Raw genomic sequence first — 10,364 nt, 5'->3', positions numbered from 1 at the left:
ATTAGCTTATTAAAATTAGATATATCTTAGGCGTTGACTTGATCCAGACCTGATTTTCCATAGTTTTTCTTACTCTGCAATTGTAGCAAATTTACATTATGGCTAAATCCCCCACTGCCATCAGTAAAAGTTTTGCCCAATTCACTGTGGAAATGGGATTGAATGTCAATAAGAGTCACTTTTATCACCTATTTTGATCAAATTTGCTTTAGGGACTAGGCACAGCTTTGTGTGCAGTTACAAAATGCAGCTCAACAGTTCAGGATATTTTGGGGATTAAGTCTCATTGTGAAGAATCACTGACTTCTGTGCTGCCTGTCTTGAACACTTCAGGTATTCAAGGTATTGGCTATAAACACAAACTGCTCTACAGTCTTAAGAGTTTTCACTTGGCACAGGCAAGGCTTAAATATGTTCGCTGTTATTCTGCGTATAAGGAGGTGGAGGAAGGAAATCTGGAGAGGAAGCTGAACTTCCTGTGCCAGAGATTTTATACTGGAGCCTTCCCTGAATTCAAGACAATATAGCAACAGCTTAAGATATGAATCACTAGAACTGCAGACATGCCGGATTTGAAGAAAGACCCTTCTGCATCCACACACCTATGATTAGGGATTCATGTGTTTCTGTAAATTCATAAAGAGCAACCTGACTACTTCTTGGAGCTAGCAGTTGCCTCTTCCATCCCCCACCCTATCTCCAGACTGATAACAAACTCCTTTTTTGAGTTTTGTTTCTCTGAATGTCGTTTCAGACTTATGAAGTAGTCAGTTTGGGCATGTGGCTTAATCATGGATACATGGATAAGTGACTGCACAAACTGAGATACAAAAGAAACAGGCACCAAATGGCCATCTCAAAGGACTAGGTCTAAGCAGACAAACGGGGGAGGTGAGAAGTAAGAAGGGCTGTAGGGAATAGTACCAGCAACTCAGACACATGTACACACTTGCAGTTTTATGTTTTATAATTATAAATTAACAAGTCACCAAACTAATCCCACAGATGCTCAAATTAACCTCATCCTAATTTTTTTTTTTCCTGTTGCTTAATTACATTAATATGTGTTACCTAGCATCTTGCACATTGATTAAATCTTAGAGATTTTGGGCTGTAAGTTTTGTACCTAAAACAAGTGGGATATGTTAGGAATTAAAGAGGTAGGAATCAATCAGAAACTTGGATTTTTCTTTTTTATTATAGCATAGTATTAAGCAGTGGGTTTACAGTATTACTAGCTACAATTCACATAAGAAAACAAGGGCAAATATTTTTTGTGAATAACTGATCATTTTGATTGAAACCTGTGGGAGCAAGGGCATGCTCTGATGAAATATGGTTTTCTTGTTGGTGACAATGAGAAACTAGAGAAAGAAAAGGAAATGTCTCTTCCTTTTCTGGCCTGAAAGAACATTATTCTTTATGTTCTTTTTTTAATCCAGGCAATTTCCTGTACTTCTAAAGCATGATCTCCCACAGGAGGGGTATTTATATAGCATCTTCCACCTAAAAGCCCCATGCAAAGCAGTAGGAAGATTGTATTTATTTTTCTTGCTTTCAAGCAGCTTATCCATTTCCGATGAAACAGTTCATGTAGATGCACCTCCTCTCTCTCCTCTGCTCTTCATCTGATTTCATCTTGCCAATTTTCTTACCGTTGGGACACAAATCAGCAGCATACTGAGCTGACCGCAGTAATCACAACCTTGTGTTGAACTCTCACTGTATGAGATGATGCAATGTCAGTCTAAGTAGTGCAATAAAAACCGTTGCATAGGTAGCACCAGCAAAGCCTACAGCCTGCCAGCACAGTATGAGGAGGTAAACAGAGTGATTAGGTATCTGGCTCGTGATATTTCCCATGGTCCACTTTATGCAACTGTTTATTCTAGGCCCACATTCAGTAGAAATATACTAAATATCACACTTAAATTCAGGTGAAATTCCTGAATGAATTAGGTAAATTGGACTAAAGATGAGGAGATTAAATATTTTGATGATCAAGGGATTGATCAGCATCTGACATACGAGGAGAGGACAAGCCAGCTGGGATTCTTTGACCTCAAGAACAGGTGGTTCAAGAGGGATCTTAACAATGTGTGAACAACCAGAAATACAGGAAATTCCACTCAAACATTCAAAAAACTGTTTTTACTCTAAGGGTGGTCAGACACTAGAACAGGTTGCCCAGAGAGGCAGTGGCATCTCCATCCTTGGAGAATTCAAAGCCAGAGTGGACAGGGCCCTGAGCAGGCTGCTCTAGCTGACCCCCTAGTGAGCAGGGGGGTTGGGCTAAAGGTCCCTTCCAACCTCTGTGATTCTGTAATTGTTACTAATGGAAAATAGAGGCAAAGACATTGAAAGTGGTATGTGTATAGATGCCGAGGTTATCTGTGGTAGAGTCTGTCACACTCCAGGATGTTTCTTGACTGGAAGATAGCCCTTCCCATTATCACAGAATTTTTCTTGAATATTAACAGTGAAAAATAACAGAACATATGCTTTTTAACTTACCATATGGCTCAAGTCAGTTGAATTTCAGTATTTTACAGCATGTGTAAGATGAAAAGGTCTACTCTATATGTGCAATTTTAAAGTAAGGGATAAAAGTGTATAACGTTTTTTCCTCCAATCTCAGAAAATTTAATTGACTTTGTACGTGTTGCCTTGCAGCACCGTGTCTGAAAAACCGACATTCACAGAGGCCACTTAGGCTCACTTATGCCATCTTGTGGAAGAAGGTAGTTTAGCCAGAATAACTAAAGTGGAGGGACAAGTTCTCCAAATATACACGGTGTATTTATTTTTATGACCTGGTTAGCTAGCTAATCACAATTATATGGGCTTTAAAAAGAGCTGAAGTGGCCTTATGAGCAGTGCAGAACAGCTTCCTTCCACCTTCTTCACAGAACCCTGGTGTCTCTCTGCCAACTACCTTTTGACAAGAGGCAGCCACTTGGCAAGTGCTTTCAGGGTTAAAAGGATAGCGTTTCTTGCCCCATGGAGCTGAACAAAGCTTCTTGCCTAGTCTGATCTGATAAGTGTGGAGAGGGTGGAAATCAGACTCCAGAGAGTTCTGAACTAGACCAAAAGATCATAGATTACAGAACAAAGGCTGAGATTCAGCAAGAGACAAATCAAAGTGATAAAAATTAAGTGCTTCTACAAACTGACAAAGAACTGGCATTCTTTTTCATGTTTACATCTGAGGTGGTATCTCAGGACATTTGATCCCCGGCAGGTCAACAATCTTGCAAGATAAGCTGCTGTCACAAGACTCCTCCCATCACCTCATCAGGCATCTCGCACTGATCCTGGGCCTGTCTTTTACATTTGTCTCCCCTCTGCTTCTTCTAGTCAGGAATGTTGTAACAATGACTGGATTAGGCACCTGAAGTCCAGAGGCTATTTCTAAATCTCACACTGTTTGTTTTGCCAGAGTTTCTTCTCTAAATTCCCTCCCCTTAAGAGGGGGAGGGAGCAGGGAGGTTTTTTCCCCTGAGCTTTATGTCCCACACAAAGTTCATCATGCTCTGACTGTGTATTTGTATTTCATTACGACAGTGCAGCCCACACTCAATGTATTCATCCTCAAAATTCTTTGCAAGATAAGATAGTGCTGCAGTCCCTGTTTTACAGACCAGGAACAGCGGCCAGCAGAGACTAAGTGACTTTCCCAGCATCGTATGGGAAGTCTGTGGCAGAACAAGGAGCTGGGCTGGGTTTCCCAGGTCAATACTTCGACCCCGGGACTATACTTCCTTACTTGTGGGAAGGAAATACCTTATGCCATAAGCTGTTAGCACAGAAAGAGAAAAAACAATGCACACATAGGAGCTCAACATCAGGCTCTTATTTTTTGTTTCCTTTTTGAGCTGCTTGGGAAAGCAGAGTAAAGAAGTGAGTAAAAATTAAGCACTTTAATGCAGATTCAGACATTTCTAGATTTGAAATAGAAATGGATTTTCTCCTTTCTCCAAGTGCCCAAAGTGAGCTTGTTATTCTAAACAGATGTGAAACCTCTTTGAAAGTGTACATTCTTTTCTACAGCCCCCTTTTTCTTCCCCCAGTAAGATAAAAAGAACTCTGGCATTTTGTGTTCTTAATTTTGACTGACCAAAACAAAATGTTTTCCCAGTGATGTGGGTTTGCATCTATGCTTTTTTTGTGCATTGGATTTAACCTTAGGATGTAATATTTCATAAAACATTTATTGTCTTTTCCATTTTTATAGAGCACAATTCCCTTATGATACTTTGTTTTGATAGTCTGCTCAGAATGCGATTCAAAGGCTCCTCTCTTAGTTTGAATTTTAGGTGTGGCTAAAGGAAGGAACCTCTGCTATTTGCAGCAAAATTAGTAAGTGTCTCCCTAAACAAGAACAGTTCCAACAGGTAAAGATAATCAGAATCAGAGCCAGGAGACTGCCAAGAGCAAGAATCTGGAAAGTGATTCTGTGAGAGCTATTTTATTCCATAAGCGAGCAGGTTTTACACACGTGTCTAAGTGTCCCACTCGTCAGTACTGGCAACAGCAGTGGTTCTTTTCCCTCAAAAACTACATCTGATAAAGTTGAAATGCAGTTAGAAAACAAACCAACCAAATCTTCTTCCAAGCTATTTGGGGACAGCAAAAGAAATGGTTTTTCTCTGACTCTGACTGTATCCAGACCCTATTGATGCCTCACTGTGGATGCTGCAGGTTTACCACTTAATACTCTCCAAAGATTATAATGCATTGATGATAAAAGCCATTACAGATGTACCACTTTACTTGTATTGTTAACGAGCTTGGCTATAAAGTGATTTGCAACCTGAATTTCATGACAGAGCCAAGGTATAATTTGTTCTGGGCTATAAAGCCTATGAATTATTGAGGCAATTTACTTCCAAGTCTGCATTTTCTTTTTGAGCACAAGTGCTCATGATGAGTGCATGTGCGTGTGAGAGGAGAGAGGCAGGACTGCAAGCTGCTGACAGCGATGTAAGCACCAACTTCTCCAGCAGTACATCTCCCCATCATAGGCTCTTTCACACAGCCAGCAAATAACAACAGAAAATAACTGGCAAAATGATCATTTTGGACAAACGAGAGAAGAAAAATTGCATGCTGAACAGTGCCAAATGAGCACCAAATTCAAATCACAAATAAAAATGCACTTCGGGTAATTACAGAGAGGGGCTTTTCCCTTAGAGATGTCACAAAGCTTGTGTGGATATAATCAGACTTGAGTGGATCTAGTGATGGTGAAAAACACTAGACTGACAAATCAGAATTCTTCGATCCTCCATCCAGCTGAGCATATAACCTGCTGTGGGACCAGTCTCTCACTTGATGTTCTTTTTAAACCTGGTCTCTTATGGAAATGAGGCTTTGTAATCACAGTCAAATCTGTGTCCTGTCTCCTCTCCTTCCGCTCTCCTCACCCAGCTAATCATTTCTGAATCCACTGACCAATTTCAAGCAAGGTGATAGAAAACTGGAGGTTTCAAGGACATGAAGCTTCTAAATGTTTCATGAAACAGGAGCTGCATAGAGGGATCTTTAATACCCCCACTGCAAGAAAGACTCCAGCATGAGCTCACCCTTATTAGGCACTGGAAAATGCACATGAGAAAGATCTCATGCATGTCCTAGCTATAAGAAAGCCTACTGAAGGTTACGTATTCTTAAATGTTAGGGAACTTTGTCATAAGATTTAGAAATTTAGAAAACTAGGCTCTGTTACTTCCACTGCTCAAGGAATTCAGAGGGTTATTTGGGGGGGTTTGCTTGTGGCTTTCAAGTTACCCCCCACCCCTCCCCAACTGTTGGTGTTACTTGAATATGGAGAAGATTCCTCCATGGCCAGATTCCCACTAGGGTAGGCACTGTGGGAGAACTTCCTGCACCAGAGAACGTAACTCTCAAACACTGGACCGACAGGCTGGGAAAAGCAACAGAGACGTAAGAGAGGAAGCAACTTGATGGAGGTCACCTAACAGACTTCTGACCGGGCACATCTCAGTAGCACATGCACAGGCAGCTGCCCGCACATTTCCGTAGCCGGGGAGCAGAAGCCTTCAGCATTATAAAGGGGAATTGCTTCAATAACAATGTTGACAGGAGTTCACAGTTTGCAGGGCCTTCCTACAACAGGCGAGAGCAACCTGATAAAACCAGTAGTAAAACATGAGTGCTTGCACCAGTATGCTGTCAGCATAGCTCTAGGTAAGAGAGATGCTGCATTTAAAAACCACCAAGTTAACTGTGGTTATCAGCAACCTGTAGATTATGGCTTCCAATACTGGCAGGACCACTGGAGCCGATTTAGTGTAAGCAATCCTGAGGAGACTTGGTGGATTTCTTCAGCACAAACCAGCCTAATCTTTGGTATGTTGTTGCAATAGGCCAGCAGAGTACCAGGGGACAGGCAGTTTCATCAATGGATTATTACTTATTGCTGAAAAGGTTAAAGGAAAGGAAACATCCATCACATGTTCTCCCTTAATCTTCTTTTCTGAGATTCCTAGCAAGTGTATCTATAATACTTCTCTTTTATACTACTTATCTTTTAAAATATATGGTTTAGGAAGATGCGTCCTTTGGACACATTCGACACAGAGCCTGGCTGTGCGCTTGTGCCTCAAGCGGATACTGAGAAGCAAATCTTCCAAAAATAGGGCTCGTCCTCTCAAGCTCTTGAAGCCATAAAAGGTGTCTAAGAAACCCTGTCCCTAGATGGCTAACTGCCTAACCCTCTTCTGCAACATGAAAGGGAGAGTTCATTTTCCATTTGGCACTTTGCAGTAGATTAGGGATCTTCTATCCGAGCATCCTTCCAAGATACAGAGAACATGGTGAGTATAGTGCCTTTCGGTGCTGTACCGCGCTCTAACACCTGCAGCTTCTTTATGTGCTGTGATATCACATCTCCTACACACATGGCATGAGACTTGTATGAAAAATGTGTTGTGATACGCACCTGTCAAAGACAAATGCTTTCACAGTAACCCCGAGCAGATCTAACAGTGAGTGAAGTCCTGTTTGGTTAATTGCCTAATTTAAAACTATTTAGACATTCATTTAAAATTATTTAGACATGCTCGAATGACTGCCTTGTTAGAAAGTAATTGAATTTTTTTAATCTGTCCATTTAAATCCACTTCTCTCTTCTGGAAAGCTTTTTTTAAAAGCTGTTTAATTATTAAAACATTTTTAAAGGGGAAAAATGTATAGATGAATTCTTTATGAGAGGAAATATGCTGATCCTGGATCTTCCTGGGAGGCTATTCTATACCACCACCAGGGATTGCAGATTTCTCATGGAAGGCTTCTGGTTTAGACACTCACAGTTCAGATGACTATAGCACTAATAAATAGTATCAGTTACAGTGTCTTGTTTTAAAACTTCAGAATACTTTAAAAAACAGCTGTAAGGAATACATCCGTAGAGATCATTTCATTTCTCACTGATATACACCCACCTCTGCATTCTATTTGACAGCTCTTAAGCAACACCGTGCAACGTTTCCAACTAGAAATTGAGACGTCATGCCTGTTTGTAAATACAGGAGGAAATGTATATGGGGCTAAGAGGAATAAACCTGAATGTAAAGTGGGCTTTTTCTGTAGAATCTCACCTTGTTTCCTCTGACTTTAATAGCACAAAATCCAAGTCTGAAGCTTAGCTAACCATTTACACTCCAAATGCTTTCACTGACAAAACCAGGGACCCAGTCATCGTACCTGGTAAGAACAAGTAAAGTTTAAGAGTAGTCCTATCCCTCCTTCCCCTTTTACTAGCTCAGCAGAATAAACACAAAGGACCACTAAGTTTATCTGGGTTGGGAGCTTTTAAAAGTCTCTCACTTGCTATTTGAGCCTCATTAAGAGCATCAACCACAAAACAAAGTTTTCTAGAACTATAAAGTCAGATCCCACACTGAGAGGTAAAGAGAGCTTTGCAGAACACGAAGCAAAAGTCAGAAGGTTTGACAGAAAATGCCTGTTGTCCACATGAAAACGCATATGGAAAAGCAGCCAAAATGAAGACAGAGCATTAATCTCCATCCCACATTTTTGGATTTAGTTAGTGAGTTTTAAAACATCAGTTAAAAGAAAGAAGTTCATTTAAACTTACCATACAGTAGGATAGGAGCTCTTAGCGTCCTCTTCCTAATGCCTGTTGAGGGGAAGCTGGCTACTAAGCCTATTTTGATAGACATTAACAACAAGAAAATTTGTCTTTCTCTGACTTACCCAATTAAACAGAAAAGACCCAGGTGATCAATGGACACTCTTTTCCATTCTACTTCCTGCTATTTAGCATTATGTAAGGCACTTGGGAGCAACATTTCAAGCTGTTGCTTGTGTAGACCAGGATCCAGGAGATCGCCCTTTTTAATTCTGTTGCCTGACATTAGTTCATTAAGGGGTCATTTTCTCTCACTGTGTTCCCACAGTGGTTCTAATTGATGAACTGGACTTTCTACACAAATATAAACTGTTCTCAAGAGGGGAAGAGAGGTCTTTGTTTGCTGCAGGAATTTAAACAGAATTTGTAAATCCCCTAGTCACGATCTTTCTGTTTGGAGGGATATAACTTCTGCAATGCTACTGAGCTGAAGAAAGCTGTTAAGTGGAGATGTAAATAAGGAACAGTTGTGGGGGTAATCTGCCTCCACAAAGACAGGGGCCAGGGACAGCTTTGATTATCAGCTTTCTGTGAGGAATCAGATGATTTTGATAAAGGGCTGAGACATCACTATTGAAAACATTGTGAGGAGCAAACTGAACTGCTTTTGATGTGCAAAGAAAATTCTGTGTTCCTGCAGGCTGGTTAGGTCAGTAGTTTATATTAACAAATAGTTTATGTTTGAATTAATGAATCATGTTATAAGGCAAGAGCCTGCCCTAGCTTCCACCCTTTGCAGGCTTCCTTTTTTGTGCTTGAGTTTGTCCAGGAGCTCCTTGTTCATCTATGCAGCCTCCTGGCGTTCTTACCTGACTCCCTCTTTGTGGGGATACGTCACTCCTGAGCCTGGAGGAGGTGGTGCTTGAATAGCAACCAGCTTTCTTGGGCCCTTCTTCCCTCCAGGGCTTTATCCCATGCTACTTTGCCAAGCAGATCCCTGAAGAGGCCGAAGTCTGCTCTCCTGAAGTCCAGGATAGCGAGCTTGCTGCACGTCCCCCTCCTTGTTGCCCTAAAGGTCTTGAACTCCACCATTTCATGGTCACTGCAGCCAAGCTGCCCTCGACCTTCACACTCCCCACCAGCCCCTCCTTGTTGGTGAGAACAAGGTCCAGCATAGCACCTCTCCTTGTTGGCTCTTCTATCGCTTGGAGGAGGAAGTTATCATCAATGCATCCCAGGAACCTTCTGGATTGCTTATGCCCTGCTGTGTTGTCCCTCCAACAGATACCGGGGTGGTTGAGGACCTCCATGAGGACCAGGGCTTGTGAACGTGAGGCTGCTCCTCTCTGTCTAGAGAGGACCCTCATCTGCTCAGTCTTCCTGGTCGGGGGGCCTGTAGCAGACCCCCGCTATAATGTCACTGTTCCTTTAGGTGTCAGAGAGAAAATACCAGATTATGCCCTTCTTCCTAGGAAGTCAGGGAAAAAACTAAAAGTGCTTTATTCTGTATTATTCTTTAATCTATATTTATTCTATATTTATTTATATATTATAATATTGTATATTTATTATATATTTATTTATGCTGCGTCAGATGACACTTGCTTCCTGCATACACACATGGAAGCTCAGTTCCTGCAGTGTTGCTCCCTCTTTGCCTACTCTCTACTTTCATAAAGAAGCAGCAGGTCCAGTTGTTTTCTTTCAGTCTGGATAATGACTTGTGGACGAATGCAATTCAAGACATGAGTGATAGATTATTGCAGAGCAACTCTAACCCAGCTAGACTGGCAACAGAGGTGCCCCAGAGTGAGCCAGGCTTTTCTGTTAATCCAGGTGGTAACGGAGTCAGATCTGATTTGTAAATGCTCCACAGGCATTTAGGGTTCTGACTGGGATCTTACAGTTAGAAACGTCATCCCCATAACCAAATGGAAACATCTCCTTGCAGTTAGTAGACAGTGTGTCAGGTACTGCTGACAACTCACAAGACAGAAGCGTTGTGCTAGCAAAAGCATGAAGGGGAGGGAAGTCAAACGGTTGTAATTATTCCCCCATCCTCCTCAAGCAAGCTCAGTCCTTGCATTGCAGAGTAACTTCTGAAGAACTGAGCAAAACTGAGCCTTAAAGCGCCCTCCCCTCTTTGCAACACCAGGAGCTCGTCTCGCCTCTTCCAGAGCTGTTCCCGGTGGTGATATAATGCAAGGCACTGAAAAGTGAAGGACTGCCCTCTTGTGTCAGTCACTAT

At 41.6% G+C, this 10,364-nt stretch overlaps 1 long non-coding RNA gene across 1 annotated transcript; it reads right to left on the bottom strand.

The window, feature by feature from the left end:
* Positions 1–1,176: 1,176 nt before the first annotated feature.
* Positions 1,177–9,180, bottom strand: LOC141933648 (uncharacterized). The gene is made up of 2 exons (XR_012626167.1): positions 8,986–9,180; positions 1,177–1,722 (listed from the first exon to the last, which is right to left on the bottom strand). It is a non-coding gene; the product is annotated as an uncharacterized LOC141933648 (long non-coding RNA).
* Between the last annotated feature and the right edge of the window lie 1,184 nt (positions 9,181–10,364).

This window comes from Strix aluco, chromosome 22 (assembly GCF_031877795.1).
Source record: "Strix aluco isolate bStrAlu1 chromosome 22, bStrAlu1.hap1, whole genome shotgun sequence".
In the NCBI taxonomy this organism is placed as follows: Eukaryota; Metazoa; Chordata; class Aves; order Strigiformes; family Strigidae; genus Strix; species Strix aluco.
This window is presented reverse-complemented; position numbering and strand designations above follow the sequence as displayed.